Source organism: Tyto alba, unplaced genomic scaffold (assembly GCF_018691265.1).
Source record: "Tyto alba isolate M040663 unplaced genomic scaffold, T.alba_DEE_v4.0 Super-Scaffold_22, whole genome shotgun sequence".
Classification (NCBI taxonomy): Eukaryota; Metazoa; Chordata; class Aves; order Strigiformes; family Tytonidae; genus Tyto; species Tyto alba.
Window position 1 is genome coordinate 2,573,423 of NW_024881296.1, and position 21,745 is coordinate 2,595,167.

Consider the following 21,745-nt stretch of genomic DNA (forward strand, 5'->3'; position numbering starts at 1 on the left):
ATGACATTTCTTTCTTTTCTTGCTTCTGCAGTGGTCAAGAAATTTTTTTTCAGTATGGATTCTGGCAAAAGAAAAGTAAATATGCAAACAGTTTTCATCCCTAGAGTTTACCTCATTGATCTCTGTCAGTATAAAGTAGGTATGACCCTATCTGAATAAAAGTCACACATATGCCATTTGTAAATGAGACTGGGCTACCAGACCTTGGTGCAAAATTCCTCAACAACTGAGTGAGCACATTCATGGCTGTTGCAACAAATAAGTTGAAATAATCATTCCCCAGGCTACAACCTCCTTTCTTCACCTTTTCCTGATTCTTTTTCACCCCTCCAGTTTTATCCCAGTCTCAATTTTTCCACTGCGAAAGACCACAATCTCAGCCTAGAGCTGGACAACCCTTCCTTATTAGTAAGCCATGTGTTCATCCGACGAATCTTCTAATTTCCAGTTCTAACATCTTTTTAAACTTCAGTAGTTGAACAATATAACTTAAGATTTAAGTTACACTTCTGCTCAAGAGTAAAAAAAAAAAAAAAAGACCACTGTCATCTTTAACCAAAATTCATAAATGTTTGATAACCTTGCCAGCGCTGAGCTTGAAAGGGAAGTCTACACATCCTAAAGTACGTATCTGTCCAAATGTACACACAGTCATCAGCAGACAAGATAACAAGAAACAAGTAGCTTGCACTGAAGCAGTTGTATGGTTGTTTTAAAGTGTGATGCTCCCTATTATAATTTATTTACCCAAATAAAGGGTAGATTCTAGACTTTGCTTGATGCTCCTTTTAAAGACGTGTTTTATCAACTATACTAATGGCTCTACGTCTTTCTGTTTTTAAACTGCTGAAATTAATGTTATACTCCTGTCATACTCCAAACAAATTCAGGCCTTACAAATAAAAGACTTGCCACTGGTTGCAGCATAGAGAGCAGTAGAGATGCAAATCCTCTTTGGGCTTTTATATCCTGCCTTGGGACCAAGCGGCAGATGTCCAGAGCTCATGTGCATGAGGCATTACTGCTTGCACTAACGCTCTCAGAGGCTGGAACAAATCTATTCTTTGTGAAATTAGTACAAAAGATGGGACATGTAATACATACTTGCCATTGGTTTACATGCATTCTGAACCCTAAAGCAGCTTGTTTGTGTTTGCAAAGGCTTGTTTTACAGGCCTAGCTCAGCTATCTGTTGCAATCAGACACCAGCCTGCACTGCCAGTCCTGGGCTTTGGATTCCCCACGCCTGGTCAGGCCTCTGAACCCAAGCAAGGTTCAGGCACTGTCAGCTTGACCTCCCTGGCACAGACGCTCATTGTTTAGGATCCTGATTTTGAGACGCTGGATCTACAGCCTACCTTTTATAAGCTAGAAGCATACTGTCAAATCTCCAGTAGCGTAGACACGTGCTCTGGAGAGCAATATTCTCATCAGATACCTTCGTTTAGAGTTTAACTCTTCGGGAGTTTGCTGAAGAGAAGTATCTTAGCAATACACTTTGCTCAGAAACAAAGCACAAGAGTCATGAACCTGGGCAAGAAATATCAGATGATGACCTGTCCCCTCCAGTGTCCATAGTGCATACAGTCTCTTGGGTTGCACATGGTGTCCTCTGACGACCTTTCAACACTCCACTTAATTTTCCAAGTCACACTTATGCCAAGCAGCTTGGCCTGTCTTCCCCACCAGACAGGCTCCTAAGCAAGACATACAGTATAGTTAACTGTCAAAATAACTATGGCAAAATACACTGGAGCTGGCAGACTGAAGTAGGCAGTACAAATACATATTAATTTATCACAGCTTGTAACACAAAACAGTAAAAACCCAGAGCTTCATGATGTGGTCTGTATGCCCCCCTTGTGCATGTAAGTCTCATTAAAGTTAATGGCAGCTGTGTGCCTGTCGTATGGGGAGAATAAACTCTGAACAGTGAAATGCACCATATGTTATCCTATCAGAAAAAAACACCAACACAAAACCCAACTGATACGAGCTTTTTTCCTTCTGGGAAGCCACACCTAATGGGACACTGGTAGCTGGACACAGGGCTTGAACTCTTTTTTTATACAGTGAGAACTCCTTATACAATCATTGATAAAATCAAGCGAGGTGCGGATGGCTTATATTTCCTGAAAAACCCCCAGGAGTTTGTTACAGTTCAGAGATGGGGAAACCTTTGATGTTTGACCTCATTTTCCCCCTCCATTTTTACCTCCAACCCAAGAATCCCAAATCCTCCCATCTTTGCATGAAACCCCAGAAAGTGTTGCATAATCAAAGCCATTTTCACACTAGTAGGAAAAGTTAGAAAGAAAAGTGACAAGCCATGTGAAGTGTAAAGTGTGGAATTCTACCTGCTATTGGCATGACTCTGCTGATAAGAGGAAGAACTCAGCTTTCAGAGCCAGCAGAACCTTCAATTCTAAGTGCTCATAAAATGGGGAGTCTATAAGAGACGGTGATGGACCACTTTATTGCAACTTTTGGGGTTTTTCAGCCCCTTTAAGCTACAGCATCACTGAATGAATGATGCTGACTCAGCATTAGCCACATGACTTACAGCCAGCATCTTGGGCAGGATCTCTGCCTGCTGGGAGAACATCTGCTGATTACTTCCAAAACCTGAGATCCAAACTACGAGATGAATATTTGGCCTCTGAAAAGGTCACTAGATACTTGCAACACATAGCAGCTCTGCCTGCCCCTTCCTTGGTTTTCTGTTGCTTTACGGCATACAGACTCCTACAGAATACAAAACATTCCCATTGTGTCACAGCCTCTCGGAGAGCATTTTCTGCAGACATGGCAATTAATATGGCCAAGTGGTATTAAATAAGTGTGAGAGAAGCTGGAAAGATGCCAGGTACAGCGGAGAAACTCAAAGCTCATTGCAGGTTTTGGGGAATAATTCTGTCAATTGCTACTTCACAGAACACCAGCTATTTGGGTGGCATTTCGTTATTATTTTGATGTTTGTCAGTCACACTGCTCAACGCTCTGCTGACTTGTCAAATGAGTGGAAAAATAGGTAAGTGGACAATAAGCAACCTCAAATAAGTATTAAGCTTTCTCCTTCTTTCAAAATAATAATAAAGAAGTAGTTTGATCAGGCCTCAGGCCTGCTTCCAAGACTGATAAATAGCTTTCTCATCCTCATCCTGTCAACCAGACATACTGATCTCAAACCAATCTAGTAGGACAATTCACTGAAAACTTAACACCATTCAGAGCACGTAAAATAAACTCTCTCTTGCATAGAGCACTTAGGAGAAAACAGTATTTCATCACTGAGCACATGTACCACATGAAAATGACGTATTGAGTTTATTCTACAGAAAATATGGGAAACTCCACATTTTTGTGCTGCATGCATAACATACAAAGTCTTCTGTACAATATCCACCTTTGGTACAGACCGTATTAAACATGGTAGTGGCAGTCAACATTTGCTGCATTCCCACATCAGCAGTAAATAGTGGCACAGAAATAGTCTGCAAAATTGCATGCCCCTCCCCATTTTCCCTCCTTGTAGGCAATCGTGCACATGTCCACACAAATCGGTCGCAACAACTGTAGGAGTCAAAGGAAGGTGAGCTGTTTAGTGCTTTACCCTTGAACTTATTAAAATCAGCTACTTGTTTTTAGGAGGTGAAAGCAGGCAAGTTTTCCCCATGAACTATCTGTTCTCTCACCAAGGAGTTTTCCTTCTCTTCTCTATAGGCTGGGCTTATATTGATTTACCTGGAAATCGGGAATGAGCACAATGATACTTTGCTGGATCAAATCTTCAATATCCTGTTACAGTAGCCAGCCTGTATGTGCACCTTCTTTGCCTTAAGCAGGACGCTCTCAGATACATCCAATGAATTAAAGGAATTTGCCATACCTCCTTCATGGCAGGGGCAGAATACAGTTTGGAGCAGGTGAAGAGCATAGTTCTGGGGCTTTAACACAGATGTAACCTGTTTCAGAAGTGCCTACAGAAGTTCCTAGTGCTTATGGGAAGCCTGTGCCATTACAAGCAGGCAGGTCAAACACACAAACCAAGCTGGTGATTTTTCATTTAATCTCAGCCTTACCATGCTTTGATTTATTATGATCTATTTTTAACTTCTGCTGGAGCTAGAATTGGTCACCTTAACCACAGTGATCACCCATCCACAGGGCAGGGGGGTGGACACTGTCTCTAGGGAACATAACTGAGATGAGCCCACTTACATCTGGGGGAAAAAAAGCAGTTTTGTAAATTTAAAACAACACACACAAGGTAGAAGTGTGACCACACTTTTTCCATGTAAATAATGTCATAATTGTGAGGAGGAGGCCTTCAGTGATATTCCATGAATGGGCTCATTATGTTGCACCTGACCTACAGACATTTCAATTGCTTTTTTGTTTTATTATTTCTCTTATTTATTTTTGCTCAATGAGTTGTATATAATCAAATGCTTTATGATGTTAAATCTTGTTAAGACACTGCACTTTCCAGAGGTATAATGTCAGTAAGTTTTTAATCAATCTATAATTTTTGTACAGGAAGATCCCACTGTGACATTTAAGCATTGAGTGATGCTCTGAGGAGGAAAGAAGTGCTCTTATTCACAGATATTTTCAGAGCCTCACATAGTCAGAGTCTTCAGAATAATTTAAGGTTTGCTTTTATTATCATCATCATCATGTTTTTACAAAAAGAAAAGTAAGAATTGCACTAGCAGGAGTGGGCCAGACTCCAGATAGAGGCCCTGTGGAAGAATTTGCACAGAGTCTAGGTTAGCTCAGATTCATATCAGCCTCCAAGAAAAACATTCAGGAGAAACATTACATCCTCTGAAGGGAAATATTAACAGATAGTCATGAATGGAAACTGATTATTAATTATTTCTCTCTCTCTCTTTCTCTCTGTTTTATATTTTCAGTTTAAAATGTCATGTAAAGCCTGACATTGATAAAAATGGCAGGAAATGTTCCTTGCTCAATTAAATTACCACAAAGACCACCTTAACATCTGCTTGGCAAACCCTTCATAAATGCATGACATTAATATTTAATAAAAATATCTATAGCTTCAGTTGGTACTGGAGACATTTCACACTTTGCTCACACATGGTGTTTCATATAATTATTCTCTAAAGGCTGCCACTTTAGTCCTTTAGCAAAATTAAAGCTCCAAGGATGATTAAATATAGAAAGTGTATCTCCTAGGACATAGTCTTCCTCCAGGAGACTGTTTCTACTGACTCTTACATTATAACAGAGAAGCACAGAAAGGAGAAAGCGGGGCCAAACTACAGGAGAATAAAAGACAGACCTCAATACTGCTGTCAGTACAGCTTGAGTAAGGTCAGAATTGTTGGGTTCAAATCACACTCTACAAAAAGCAGAGCTCATATGGAGCAAAAGGTGGAAGCAATTCCTTACCACTGTTCACCCAAAGCATAGTAACTATTTGCAAGGAGTTGCACATAAAATCTGATCACTTCATCTACTCAATTTACATGATTTATTCCCACACTGATGCTCACAAAGCCACTGCACAGCTGCTACACCACCTCAAAGATACCCAAGTCCTTTGTTTCCAGGAGCCAGAGCCTTCACAGCTCCCAGCACCTGGAGTCTGCAAAACTTCCTAATCCCAGAGACTATTCTACAGCAAGGGCAAGCCAGATACTCAAAGCAGGCGAGAAAATGGTAGTGTTACCTGCACAGCCCAGTCCCAGGCCTGTGGGATCTGGGCAGAGAGTTCTGCCGGTCAGGCCCACCTCAGGGAGCCAGCAGCAGGCTCTGAGGAGCACCAGGGCTGGAGAACATCCACGCAAAGTTAGCTGGCATCAAAGGCCAGCACAGGAGACATCAAGGATGAGCAGGAGACAGACAATGCTGGCCAGTATGGCATGCCATGCCTGCATGCTAATCTGCCTTAGGCATCTGCTTTCAGGACAAGGCTCCTGGCAAGCAATTTAAGAAAAGAATACCATTTTCTTGCCTAACAGCCATACATTCCTATTCCTACTCTGCTCTTCTCCATCTCACTATTGGTTTCCCAAAGCAGCTCTTCACATCAGTGGTCATTTTCCCTAGATACTGGGCCAGGGCAGGAAGGTAAGTATGCAGAGACGCTGTTTTTATCTTCTTCTTGAAAGCGTGCCTGTGCATCACACAAAAGGCCAGACACAGCCCTACTAAACAGAGCTAAACCTTTCTGAATCACCGTCTGAAAGGTATCTTGCTCATTTCCATTACTTCCAGATGCTCTGATATCAGTGTAATGAATGTAGAATTAAAACCCACTTTGAATGAGACAGTGTTGTATTGAAAGTAGTTGGTATAGATTTGAAATTCAAAAAAGTTCTGGAAGAAAAAACAAACAAACAAAACCCCAACCAAACAAAAAAAAAAAAAAACCAAAAAAAAAAAAAAAAAAAACAAAAAAAAAACCAGAAAAACACCCAACCAAACTAACACAAAACTTTCTCACGATGATCTCAGATCTATGGGGCATTCCCTAAAGATGTCCTGATCAATAGATGTCTGCTCTCCTACAGAGGTTGGTCAGCAATGAAATTAAAAAAAAAGTACCTAGATTTAAAACAAACCAAGCCACACATACAGAGCATCTCTGGCCTCACTCAACTTCAGGGAGAATAGCAGATTTATTAATTTGTGGCTGCCTAGAAAAGTGAACAAAAATGACAGCATCCAATCACTTCCAGCAACAACACAAAGCTGAAATGCGCCTCAAAGACTCAGCTACATTAGTCTTAGACTTAAATAACTGCATCAGAAAACAAACACACCCCTCCCAGCACAGCAGACTGTCCCTGGCACAGGACAAGTCTCCCTGGGTGTTGAAGAACAGGTATGATTAAGTTCACATTCACCTTGTTCAGAGGTTCAAGTGCATTTGGTAGAGTGCTCTCAAAAAAAAAAAAAATCACTGACCAATGAAATTGAGCTGGTGTTCAAGGGCCTCTGTTGCAGGACTGACATAGATAGAATTTAACCTGGGAAAAGGATAAGGGTGAAGACATATTACGGTACCTTCCAGGCTGTAGTCATCATTATTCCATAACTACTTAATGCTACAGTAGGGTATAGTACTTATAACAATCAGTAGATGGATTATTCAGGGCCTTTGTGTGATGCACCTCCAGCTATTAACACTTCTCATCTCTTGCCAGAAAGGGGAGGGCAAGAAAGGAATTTCTTTAGACACTGGAAATGGAGAAGCTTCATCTTAAGTCAATCCTTGGATCCTTCCTCCCAAAGAAGAAAGGTTTTTTTTTTTCCCATGAATGGAAAAGATTTTGTATCAGCTGGCTCAAGGAAGTATAACTAACTAGAAGTGATGGGATGAAACTGAGCACAGGGGTGTATAGCGAGAGAAGATGGCTATCTGGAAACATTTAGCAAAAGTAGGTATATTATGCTGTGGAATAATCTCCCAAGGGAAACGGCTGAGCCCCACTGATTGAGTCTTTCTGAAACTACCTAGACAAAGGATGAAAAAAAAAAATACAGTATGGTACAGTCCTCCATCTGCAAGAAACAGAAAAGATGTGTTTCAGTAAGCCTCTTCCACCACTAATTTTGATGGCCCCCTATTTTGCCAAGTTCTCTGTTGATGGAAGATAAGTTCTACTTGACAGTTTGTGGCTGGAGGGCAGGGGGCAGCCCCGTGAAATCTGTGAAACCCATGATGAAATGATCTGGCAGACTGGAAGACTGAAACTCTTCATCACAGTCCTCAGATGGGGATACAGACTGCAAATTTGAGAGTGTTTGTGTCCCCCTTGAGTGACTCAATTGTTTATTAGTAAGTATGGACTTCACTGCCCCATGAGGAAAGCTACAGGGGAATACAGAGCTCATAACCAATTAAAAAGCCTTATCAGATGGGAGCTTACCCCAAGATCTGTGTAATTATGAAAACATCACCATAAAATCCACCAAGGAGTAACAGAAGACTTAGATAAGCTTTAACGGTATAAAAGTTACAGGCTACATCCTTGACCCAAACAGATCGACATAGCTTTCTCCAGTCAGTGGAACTGATTTACATCACTAAAAATCTGACCTCAGCTATGGAGCCACCTCTGGCAATAAAATAGCCTTTGTGATCTGAATGTATAAAGAGCTGCCCTGAACATACTTTTTAGTATCTCTCTTTCACAATAATATTATAATTTTTTTTTTTAGAAAGGGATATCTGCTCAAAACAAAGTTGTGAATTCTGTGAAGTCTGAACTGACTTTTCATGGGATGTGCAGTTCAAGATTTATGCTTGCTTCTTATATTCCTTCACAGTTATCTGCCAGTGCCTGACACTGAGCACACAATTACAAGAACCTCTAGGCCTGACTCAGTATGATCATTCTTTTCTTAGTTATGATCACTTTGTGTCACTGAACAGTCTAATTCTTGGATAGTATTTCATGTAGATTTGCAATGAAGGAAAGATGGTGACAAACACCAGCGGAAAGTACTGAAAAAGCACCCTACATCAAATTTCCTTCCTAAAAAGCAGTTTGTCACATTAAAGCACAAAAAAAGTCCCTTCTTCATGAAAAATAGTTATGATCACTGAATTATAGGAATGGCAGTGCATTTGGGTGCACTATTTTTGATCACAATTTCTCTAGAGACTCTTCAACAGGGAGACAATGTACAGCTGTTACCATTCATTAAAACAGCATTTTATAAAACAGAGAGCCTAGCTCAGGCTTACAGCTATTTTTCACTCACCCTTTCTGTTTCCCCAACTGCATTTCCAATGTTTTGCATATGACTACATCAAAGCTAAGCATAAATAAAAAGTTAACATCCAAAGAGCTATTACATCCTATAACAGCGAGCTCATAAAGTGCACATAAATAAAAAGTGACCTTTTGTTTAAAGCTTATGATTTCAGCTCTGCAGATTTAAGATAAATAAAAAAATCTTCTCAACCCAGTTGTGTTAAAACAGAAATTGGTAGGCAAATGTCCACAGACAGAGCTGCAGCACAGGTAGGGCTGCAACTTATGCAGGCAGTCTCAGGCACGAGTGCAGGACGGGACAAGGTACAGGCAGAGCATCTGCGCAGATCTGTGCTGGCAGAGGGCTGGGGCATACCATTTCTCCTTCCCTCAGTCCACTGATTAAAGTAGGATCTGTTTTTTTCTTGTCTGAGGGGGAGCAGGGCTGGCTCATGGCTTTCGGGGATCCTAACAAGATTAAACGTAGCTCACCGACATTACTGCAAAGCATGGTGCACTTCCTTTGCTTAAAGCTATCATTTTAGTTCTTTACACGACCACTTTTTTTGAAAGTTACCTTAAATTTGTTGTGTTTCACAAGGATGCCGGATGGTGCTACTTTTCCAAAGATGGGGTCAGTTTGAGCAAACCAAATGATGACAGATTCCCCAAATCAATGTGCTGCAACTCAACTTATTCTCTCTATGTTTATCTGTCCACACCAATCATTCAAACTCTGGTCTTACCTGTTCCAAACTCATCTAAATCACTCAAGATTTTTCTTAAGTGGTGTCGGGCACCAACTGAAAAAAGCAGGGTAAAACCCATGATATTTCTGTATTAACTTCTCTTTGTATTTAGTCCATCTGAAAGACTTGAATCGGTCACTCCCGACATTACTGTCAAAATACTGGGTACCATTAGTAACTTCAACCATGTTCTCACTGTTGTCAAGATATTTAGCAGAGTCTAGGAACCCCCTGCCCCCCCCCCCCCCCCCCAATATGTTTCTTCCCCTCAAATTTCCTCTGCCCTCCTGAAAAGAGTAATATTCTATTCACGTTATCATTTCCTCGCCTTCCCTCTCTGGTAGCTTTTTGCTGTCTGACAACAAGTTGTTTTTCAAAGCACACTCAGAGAGAGAGAGAGAAGTACGCATCATTCTTACTCAGTCAAAGTACTATTCTGGTCTTCCTACCGTCAAGAGGAGCAACAAAAAAAAAAAAAAAATAACCTTTCAAAATGTCAAGCATCACACACGTACAAACAAGTTGCAGTAAAACTGCAGCAGAGCAGCAAGACACCAGCGATGCTACTGCCGCTCTTCCCACACCCCTCACTGCAGAATTTACACGGAGAAAAGAACAGACGCAAGCAGCCAAAGCGTGATGTCCGGGGAGGCACAGAGACCTGTACACTCGGGAGAGGTGCTGTATAAAATGTGCTAACGTGTAATAGCAGAGCATATTGAAATGATAAAGACAGGACTGTCTGGGGCATTGTGCTTCTGTTTTCTAATGGTTATGGATTCTGCGGAAATGCTAATGTTTGCACTAAAGGCCCTCTCAGCAATATTTTGCAGCCTGAATAACTCTTTATTTTGAATTGTTTAATTAGTTAATGAGGTTGGGGAGAAGTCCATATTAGGGATCATTAGTTAAGACTTTAAAACATGGAGATTGAAGACAATTACTAGCTGAGGGAGTAGCAAAACTTCCCCACTTGTCAGCCAAACACATCATTACGGCAAGTGCACAAGCTGCACCAGTGTTTGTTTGACGGTCTTGAAGTCCAGTCCTGGGCCAGGCAGGGTGCAGGTACATAACCTGAGGCAGTTGCTTCTGACTTCTTGCATGAGTCCCCCCCACATCCAAATCCATGGAGCAGTGACACCACACAGGGAAACAGCACACCTCAGCAAGCAGATCTAATGAGCGTGTTTCCTCTCTTAATGACACCAAAAAGTCAATCTCCGTAAAGGTGCTTAACCATTAAAATGTGTATGACATGCCTAAGGATCAAGCATGGTTTTAACCATAGGAAATGTTATGTTGCACTATCAGAGGGATACAAACATTGGGTGAGAAAGTTCAGATTAGTTAAGCGCAGAGTTTCGTTTCACTGGATAATACAACTAACAGAAGTAATAAATAAATAGGGTTTTTTTTTAAAAGACGTTTTCTATTTCTGTTGTCCACCTGGACCAATTTTTCCTTTATGGTGCTATAACAACACACAAGTGTTGTGAAGAGGTGTGGAAGGTAGAGACAGAGAGGTGAGTAACTCCAAAACACAGAAGTAAGCTATCCAGTGTGAGGTTACTCACAAACAAATGGTTACTTAGTCCTTAGAGATCTTTGTAGAGTCTAAGCTTCAGGCCAAGCTGTTTATACCTGTAGCACTTCTTAATAATTAACTTTTTATAAACTATTTACAAGCAGAACTTTAATATAAAGTGCAAATCTAAACCCCATTACCGAAACAAATGTACTGTTCCAGGAGGCTAGTTACTGTAAGAGTTCAATATAATATGAATAGGCAGTTTTTCTAAAACAGCTAGTTTTAATAAAGTCTGTGCTTACACACATAAACACACACAACTGGTTTGCTTTTGCTACCATCAGCTACAATGACTCAATGGCATGTACTGAATTATGACACACTGCTTTTATGAACAGACACACGCACAGGTAGGTCTCTTAAGAGACTAGATGGATAGGCCACGTACTGTACAGTGGACAAGAGAGGAAGTGGGAGTTAACTAAACTCTGCTACTGTGAGGGCTGGGTAAGTATGAGTGGTGCTCAGCCAAAAACTCCGGTGAAAACACAATGAAGCTCAGCTGGAAACAGACCCAAGAAAAAGAAGAAAGCATTTGAGGAAGAAAAATACTCACAGAGCAGCTTGAAAAGAGCATTGCTAACATCAGGGTTATTACAGTTTTGCTGTTCAAGAAGGCTCAACGCTGGGATTTCATTCAATTGACTGTTTTCTGAAAACAGAGCTGATGGACGATTTAGGCTTTTGTCTCAGAGAGAACACAAAGCAGCTATTGGGTCAAAGAAGGTACTAACAACTGCTTATCACCTCTGTTTTGCTAAAGCAGCTTATTGCATGATGAAGTTCCTCTAAATGTCTATTCTTTCTTTTAGAAGTCTCATCCTTATTTTGTTACCTAACAGAGCTCTAAAAGCCTCACTATGAGCATCACTTCAGAGATTCCGAAAAATCTGGCTCCAGCCTACCATTCTTCCACTCCAGCTAAGATGCATTTCAAACCGAATCAATAAAGTTTTAAACTTCATGGGGAAAACTATGTTTCTGGAAATAATGTTCATATTAAACTGCTTTTTTTTTTCCTCTTTCTCTCTCAATCCTACTATGCATAGCTTAGAGAAATTCAAACTTATCCCAGCTCTCATATCTTCACACCTCCAGCTGTGGCCCCTGGTGTCTGTCTCTACTCCATTTCCTAAATTTCCTTTCTGGACCATCATGTCATTTCATATGCTACCAGTTCTTCATAGAAAGCTGCTTCCTTAATAAAGTGACCAAGGGCAACACCTTTACAGTGATGAAACAAATCAGTAAATACAGTTGCTCAGTTTTGGTTTTTTCTCTCTCCAATTTTCAGTAACCTTTCAGGAAAATACCTCCTTGCAGACTGTTAGTAGAGGAAACTGAGTAGTAAAAGGCCAGTTGATTATACTTGTGGGAATGAGAAGACGTAACAACTGCTACATTGCAAATATTTTTCTTAACAGTTATTGTAAAAGAGTCAGGAGAAACAAAGGTACTTCTTGAGTTTTCAACACCACCAGAAAAATCCCTCTATGGTACTTACCTTAAGGGTTGAGGTGTTATACCAAAATCAAGTCTATCTACAGGCTAGTTAGAGGCAAGATCAACTAGCCCTGTTCACACCAGAGTATGCTTTGGTTACAGCCCCTACTGAAATAAGGCTATCAGCAAAGGGAGTTCTTACTCAAAATTAAAATTGGAAGTAAATTCAACACTGAAAATATTTTTCCATATGTGCCTTTTTCTGTAGCTGCTTCATACTCTTGTTCTCTGGATTAAAATATGATAATCAGAAGGATCAGCTGGTGTAGACAGGCTTCCGCTTTGGTTTTGATGTAAGTTTGGTAAGTATCCCCTATCAGGGGAGAGCTTTTTTCTGCACATTGTCTGCTGGATGTAGTTCGCTTAAAGAGTTTTAACTAGAATAGTTTTGTTCAATATTAACAACTATGGTTTGAAACAAGCAGAAGAACAAACAAAAACCCCAAAAGCTTTGCTCTGTCCTCACAACTTGTGGTAAGCAGAACACACTTGAATTCCTATAACAGCAAATGGCAGCACCTCAAGCACAGCACAGTAAAAACGGAATGACACATTTAGTTGGAAGTTTCAGGTAGTTTATAATATAGAAGCAGAAAATCCTGTTTACATTTTAACAACATCATTATACTTTCTATGACATTTGAGTCTGGGCATTTAGATTAGCACAGTGAGCTCATTCGGTAGCGTGAGTAGCTGTACCTATAGAGAAAATGTTACAGGATTTGGGATAAAAACTATTAAATTACTGCAATCCTTCTACAGGTTTCATTCAATTCTGGATGAAGCATTTTGTCTTCCACAGAGCAAACCACAGCTCTTTTACAAAACAAGCTTCTATGTCTTCCAGAAGACTATTTCTCCAACTGTCAGGTAGCACTATGTGAATCACTTATTTTCAATTTGGCAGCTGAATGAAAACTAAGAAAAAAAAAGAAAAAACATTTCAGTTCAAAATGAACTGAATTTGAATGGGTTTAATTTTTATCTTATTGAACCAACAAAACCCAGACTCAAAAAAACCCCCACACCATTTCATTTGACACGGACATTTCCACTGATAAATGAAAGTCAGATATAAAGAAGACAGCAAATCATCACTTACTTTGCAGTCCAGGTAGGACACCCAGAGAGGAGGTGGAGGGTCACAATCTTGCTTTCACCCATGGAGACTGCAGTCCATCCTTCACTTCTCCACATGCACGATGTATAATAGCAAAACACTAGGTGAAATATTGTTCTCACTTTTCATCAAATGATACTATTAATGGCAATATTATAACATCAAAGTGTAAAGACTGACTAGAAACAGAATCACCTACATTCAGTGCACTCACAAAACTCCTTCTTCACTTTAGAAAAGCAGGTTTTGGGTTTTTTTTTTTTTTTGTTTTGTTTTGTTTTGCTTTTTTTTTGTGTGTGTGGTTTTTTTTTTTTTTTTTTTAATGCAAATGAAACTTCCCCAAAAAGAGAGTGAGACCAAGGAAAACCCACATGCTGTCAAGCTCCTGAGGGCACTAATGAGCCTTAAGTGCCCTGATGGTCCTCACCCAGGACTCCCAACCTCCTTGCCCTGCCCCAAATGCTGAACTGACTGCCCCTCTCACCCTGGCCCTGCCTTATTGCTGGTGCCCTATCTGTCTGTCACCAGTGTCTGCTGGGCTCCCAGTGCTGCCCCATGGCTCAGCTCGGGGACTGCGCACTGGCAGGGCAGCCACTGCCCGGCTCACAGCTCCCTTACCTTGCTGCTGCAGCCTGGGCCATAGCTTTCTGCAAAATGGGAGATGTGGGGCTTAGCTCCCCTAGCCAAGCTGGGCAACCCCACAGCTCCCCCAGGTCATGGGTCCCAGCCTTCCATCTCTGCCAGAGCCTGTCCCACAGCTCCGGGTGTACTACCAGATCTTGTGCGGCCCCTGAAGAAGGAGAAAACAATGGTTGACACCATAACGGAAAACTAAGTTACAATAACTTATGCCAGAACTTTGTAAAAACAAAGAAAAAAATGCTACTTGAAGTCTTCTACTCTGCAGAGATGATATTCAGCAAGTTGCCTCTCCTCAATTTGATTAGGAAAGTTTAAAAGGTCGCAGCAGACCACAGAGTATTTGCAACCTGGGAATGAGTCAGCTTTCGGACCCCGGAGTTGAAACGTCTTGCTGAAGCAGCCTGTCCTTCTTGCACATAAGACATCGGAACTATAGGCAGACACATGTAGTTTTATGTCTGCAAAGCATTTTCTCAGCTAGCGTAATTATATTTGAAGTTGTAGCATGATATAAACTGCTTTTAAGCACCATAAAAAGCTTGTGGTGGTCTGCACAACAAACCTCTCTAGTGCTATATGCCAGGTATTAGTCAAGAAAAAACATTTCATTTTAACTTTCCCATCAAATACCCAGAAATTTAATCAAAATCACCCACTTTTTTCCATATGCATTTTTAATGTCGAGGACACATCACATGTCATGGCAAAAAATTTGCTGCCACAAATTTCAACTAGTTCTAGTAAAGAGCTATTTCTCTAGGAACAAGGGCCCCAACAGTGCTGAAAAAAATACCTAAATATAGCATGTGCGATAGTGAAATTTGCTCCTATTACTTCAGACTCCTGGGATCAAGACAGCAGGTTAGTCATAAATGCTCTGTGACATTAAGTTTTCCAAAGATACCAAAGCTTTGACTAGTAAACCGTAAATTTATGAACGCCAGAAAAGCCCAGTAGGCAAAACTGAATCTTTAGGTTAATGGAAGCAATTCCAGTGATATCATTTTATTAGCCCCTTACTACTTCACAGCTCAAAAAGCAATAAGCATCCCAACTAAAGCAGTATCTCCATATCAGATAGGATTTTGTAAGGAACTATGTGAGCAGTACAAAAAAGGAACATCGATTATGAAAAGCTCAGTATGATAAACTGAACCATTCCTGTTATGAGAAGTAACAGAAGACTTTTACTTTAGCTAAAAGTAATTAAACAATTACTTTTATTGAGTTAGGCTAAATTTGTTATTAAATTACTGTTGCTAAAATTATAACAGCTAAGCAAGCCTTTTTGATCACAGGTTGGGCATTGTGGGGAGTTGGCCAAGCAAGAGGGGGGGGGGTCTGTGGTTAGGAGTCATGTAAAGGTGAACGTGGATGGGGCTGGGGAGGAATGGAAGCCAGCAGAGAAGGGTTAAATGAAGAACTGATGAAGAGGAACCTGGACTTCACCCCCCCACCGAGGGCAGTGGGAAAGTACTGAGACAGACAGCCTCGGAGAAACCAAGAAAAAGGAGCTGCACAGGTGTAAAGAGGAGAAACCCCGCCATTTTCGCTTGACCAATGAAATCTCCTGGTTGCTCTATAAAAAGCAGCCCCGGCTGGGGCAGGTTGTGCCATCGTGCCCAGCGCTGTGTTCTTTGCTCCACTGACTTGGTCCCCAATAAAACATTTTTTTAATATACCTGAGCTTGTTTCTCACACTGTCTTTTTTGCAACCTTACATATTCCTACAAAGTTTCTACCTCAGAGAGAATTTGCAAAGCCACATATGGCTGAGCTTAAACAGGAGATATCTGAACAGCGAAGGTGCCCCTCTGCAAGAGGAGGCTATCTGATATACGCAACTTCACAGTTTGAAAAAATGTTGAATCTGGTGACCTCATGGAGAAACAGGATTGCGTGTGCCAAGATTTTTTTAACAAAAAACTGGTAGAGTCAGAGCTGGAAATCTCGTGGATGTCTGTTATCACAAGACTGAACAAGGATTTCAGTCTGGAGACTAGGAAGTTTTTCAGCCTTTGAAGGAAGGAGCAGCTCAGCTCACAAACCAACTTATCAAATAGCCTGCTTGTACACGAATGGGGAGCCTTTCCTCCAAGTGTACAAAGGCATTTTACCAGCAAAACCAAAACCAAAACAGACAAAATAAACATAACCACAGAGGCAGCAAAAGCTTTAAAAAGCTGGAATTTGCTTTTGTGTACAGACTACGCCCCTTGCTGAATGTCCTTAGAGGCAAATCCAGGAATTCATTCCTTTTTTTCATCCTATTTTGGGATTTAAATTTCGTGCCATCCTTTCTGTTGCCACAATGCAGTGTTACTGCAAAATTCCAGGATGCATTTCTGAAAAAAGAAGACTTCTTCCTGTCCCGATCAGCCAAGCCAAGCTTGTGCTTGCAAAGATCCCCATGGGCTGCCTGCATGAGACCCCCAGCACCCTGCCACAGGCTGCCTCGCCTCATCTAGGGGAAAATCCTCCCCTGGGCAAACTCGGGTGGGAGCTTATAGCCAGCAGCATGGCTTTCACATGCATGGATGGTGCTCTGGAGGAACTGGACTACAGATACGGGGAAAGGGGAGTCTCACAATGGAGATAAGATGTCCAAAGTCCCACTCTGTTCCTGCCACTACCCCAAGCAGGCCATCACACCCCCACCCCATCCCACAGCTTCCCAGGATCTGCTCCATGTCTTTGCAAGACAGTCACCAAATAAAGATATTCTGACCAGCAGTTAACAACCAGCTTGTTAGTTAATAGCCTGAGGGAATCTGAGGGCATTTTATGCTCTAATACTCTGGTAATTAACTGTAGTAACAACCAATTTCAAGGTGATTATTGCTATTATAAGCTATGATCAATTTTTTAAACATGTTTCCATTTTTATCCAGCTTAAATCTGGTGCAGTAGAGCAAGGGGAGCAGCTGTGTTGAGAATTAGACTTTTCCCCAGATTAATATCTGATTTTCCATCAAAGAGAATACAGGACACATTCTGTTAGGTTTCTAATTGTTTCTACCATAAACCTCCACAACACTGAAATATGATCTCTAATAATTTTTAGTTTGAACTTCCTATACATAATCCATCTGACTAGATGGTCCTCAGCAAAAGCCGTTAAAACAATTTGTTTCACTTACGTAGAGGAATAAATCAGTGCTTAATTATCTGTGGTTTATTATTAACAGCACTGGTGAGCTGACCATATGCCATGACTTCATCTTTTCACACAGAAAAATGAGAATACACTGATTGTTTTTATTATGTCTTTCAACACTCAGCCAGGGTTCCAATGAAATTAAGATGGAGGGTTTTGCAATGTTACTAAATGATAAATAATAATATTCTACAATTCTTTGCCCTTGCTTTTAGGATTCACCTTTATATGCTCTTTTACTGGAAGTACTTACTAGCATCTCTCATGGCAGAAGATACAATTATAACTTAGGTTATTTCCAGGAGATATATGACATGTAGCATAGTACATTTCTTTGTGAACCTTGAAATATACTGGCTTCAAAACACGGCATATGTTCAACTCCAGAATACTTGAGATACAGTATGAATTTAATGTAAAGACCAGAAAGACACACCTTCCTGATTTTTTAGATTTAATTGAGTCCATGCTGCAAACCCTTATGAAGTCAGTACAGTACCAAATAACACAGGTTTTGATCCTCTGCCAGGGCAGCCTTAAACTCTTTAGTAGACACAGCGGCAAAATAAAACTTTCTTGAAAACATTACAGATTGATGAACTGCTCTGGAATGAGTCCAGCTGCCCAGACTTTCTCCACTCCAGATAGACCCAAAATGAACCAAAGGTTCTTTGAGATGCAGACCCCTGTAGCATGGTGGCAGACACAGGCATAACCTCAATTCAGCAAATAGCAGGTGTTTTACATTTGTCAAAACAGGAGTGGAGAGCTTTCAAATTCAAAGGCAGCTATGAAGTTGTTCCCTCTTGGGAACAGGAAAAGACTCTCCTGCATCCAACATGCTTCTGTGGAGAGGTGGGCTTGGTCACCCTGAGAGCCACTGGGTCCGTTCTCTGAGATCTTTAAACAAAGCCACATGCGGGCTTTAAGTGTAAATCTTAGACATGCTGAGGAGACACAATGTGTCCATCAACCAACAGGGCCAAGGAAATAAGTAGGTACATGTGAAAAATCCAGGAGACTGTCCCTTTTAGAGATTTATGTCATGACTTGTGCTTTAGAGTCAGCCTCCTGAGCTGCACCCTCTTTCCTACCTCTGCTCCAGGGGCTGTGAGATCATGGTGCTCCCACTCAGAAGCATAAATGGCAGCCTTATTTCTGTGAATAATGCTGTTGTACAGCAGGGCACAAGCTGGGAGCCCTGGTCCACCTGTGATTTGCACTGGCAAAAGAGGTCAGCTGACAGCTGGGGAACCTCCACTACTTTTTGGGTAAGAACAGTATTTCTGGACCATACACACCACAAAGAGAACAAGAGCTTGACCATGTGTTTCAGGGCGTCATGACCACTAACATGTTATGTCCTAATCAGAGCACTACCTACAGCGGTCAGCCTGCAGATTGGGAAGAAAAACAGAAGCTCTGCAAAGTCACAGGTCCATTTGTAATGATGGAGATTCTCTTGTTGTTTGTTCCCTGCATGACCAGTTGCAACTTTAAAACAAATCCCACCAGAGTACCAACTCCATTGCAAGGGCCAACATCAAGAGGAATGGGAACCACGTCTCCCCCACTAATATTTTCATGCTTCCTGTCCCACAACACAGAGAAGATGCTGTGCCAGCAGAAAATACGGCGTTGCTTACTAGCTCATTCACTCTTGTGTCACCCAACAGAGATTCTTAATCTCCCTCTCCTCATGTGTTTCATGACTTAATCTCCCACACACTTGGAACTGCACTGAGACCATCTGCTCTTTTCTCACAAGCGGAGGGGAATGACTTTTTGTTCAGCCTGACTCAGCACCCAGATGAGTTACTCTCTTGTTAATACAGGTGTGGCAGGGGAGGATACTAAGGCTGAAAATTAGGACTGTTTTTACAGCTAAGGCTCTTGCTCCTCCAGAGAATTGCTGCTTTCCCCCTTCTCCCTCCTCCTCCTTGCAGCATCAGGCACTTGCTCATTGTCAGCTAACAGCCTCCTCAGAGGAGGCACCACTGAACTTTCTTGGTTGTTTCCAGGTCTGAAGCAACCATGTTCCCCCCCCAAACAGGATTTTCTGAATGAAAAATTCTCGGAGAAGGAGTGAATGCACCAAATTTCCTCTTACTTCCTCAAGAGCCTTAAACTCTCAGCATGCAGTACTATACTTTTGGTCTATCTGTGATCATAGGCTGGTTTTAGGCACAGAGCACTGCAAAGGCAAGTGGCAAAGTGCTATTTCAGCAATGTGATGGAGGCAGGAGAGGGACAAGGCTGGTGGCTGGTCATACCTTCCTCCCCATTTTTTTCCCACTCTTATACTGTCACACTCAGATAAGGGACGTTTTAGGTCTCATCCTTGGGACAACAAAATTCAAAGCAGTCCATGCAGTCAAGAAGCCTGGAACCAGACTGATTAAATCAATATCATAACCAGGATGCAGATGAACAGCCATGTGCATCAACATCTACAATTGTACCTCCAGCCTCTTTGCTGTCACAAGTCATTAATTTGAGGCTTCTTTGGAGACTTCAAGAACCATTCACAATTTGCTTTGTTGCTTTTTTTCCCCTTCTTAATTGGCTCTGGATAAACTCTCTGCTGCCCAAGCAACTCCAGTCTTGTGAGAAGGGGAGAAACAAGTTAACCTTGACTCTGGGCTTGTCTTTATTTTCAGAAAAGAAGTGAAGAAGCTGCACAAACATATGGCCTGAATAGCCACAGGTCTGAACTTGGAGGAGACTGGTAATCCATCAGTCCTTTCAGTTTGCTGACAAGATTTCACCTGAAAGAACGCCACAATCCAACACTTGTAAAAAGTAATTTCAGTGGTGCCATTTATCCATGGATCTCAAAGGGCAAAGTGAATGGAAATGAAATACAGTACACCAAGACACGATCTCCATAGAAGGCACCATAAACATGGTTAGACTGAACAATAAACTGAGGCTAGACCATCATGTGGCTTAATTCAAGCCATTGCAGCTCCAGGAAAACCACCCAGCATCCTGATCCAGCAAAGCACCTGAGCACATGTGCAACTTGAGACCATAAGCTACATCATTGCTGTGAGATAGCATCAGTTTAGATGGGATGTCATTTGTAGGGGAAGTTCCTCATTTTCTTAAGTGGTCTGGATCAAGGCTTGAGATGCTTGGCTCTTGGTTCCTGTTCTAATTACATTTCCTCTCCATGTAGGCATTATGAATGAAATCTAGAGGCCGAATTTGTTCAGGAAAGGAAGAAGAGACCTATTTTTGGCACAAAGAGCTAATATCCCCAGTGTCAGGTGCGTGTACTCTTTCTTTTTGTTGCTCTTGTATCAACTGAATGCAAAGGAAAGGGTTGTTTCTTCACAAAACTATCCACTACCCATTACTGTTAAATACTTTGCTGACCTTTTAATCATCACATTCATCAGTTGCTGGATGTCATCTCATATTTTCCGTGGCTCTTGGCACCTCTGTGTGGTACTACCGATTAATGGCATCAGCCTGCTGATCTCTAGCTGCCAAGTGCTGCTGGCCAGCACCCTAAACTTTTGGGTGGTTCCTCACCCTGGCAGAAAGAACTGTTTCCAGTGTAATCAGGTCATCCATGAGCAAGGGAAAAAGAGAAATGGAGGCTGTTAACACATACATCTATAGGAGTGATTTATCAGCAGAGAAAGAGTGCCTGGGCCAGCTCCTCAGCTGGTGCAAATCACTGGATCATCAGAAAAGACCACAAGGCTATGTGATTCACAGCAGCCTAAGACCTGGCCTTAATTTTCTTCAGCCCTGCTTCTATGATTTACACTCGTGCTGAACAAATGACACAGGGTGTCAAATGCTATCAAGCTGATTGATACTGCAAACCAGAACTAAATGTTCACAAAATACAGAGGCAGTGAAGAGTCAGGCCCTGTGTATTCATTAACAGCCCTGTTTCCCATGGGACAGAGTTGATACATTGCTCCACACTTCCAAGTGATGGAAACAACTCTGTGTCAACTCTGCTCCTGCTGACAGCCTCAAGGGAGTTTGAGTTTGTTTCTCCTTCTCTTATCCTGCAAACTCCTTTCTCACACCCTTGCCCACAAAAAGATATTTTACAAACGTATCTTCCACATCTCCCCCTAAATGCAACAGGCTAAATCCTGTCCCCAGTTAAACCTTTGCCAGTGTATGTAATCAGATTTAGTCTGCCTCTCTATACAGAAAGCACACAGATGTGAAGATGGTCTGTGGCATACCTTTGTAAAGTGTGCCCTGTGGTTTGTG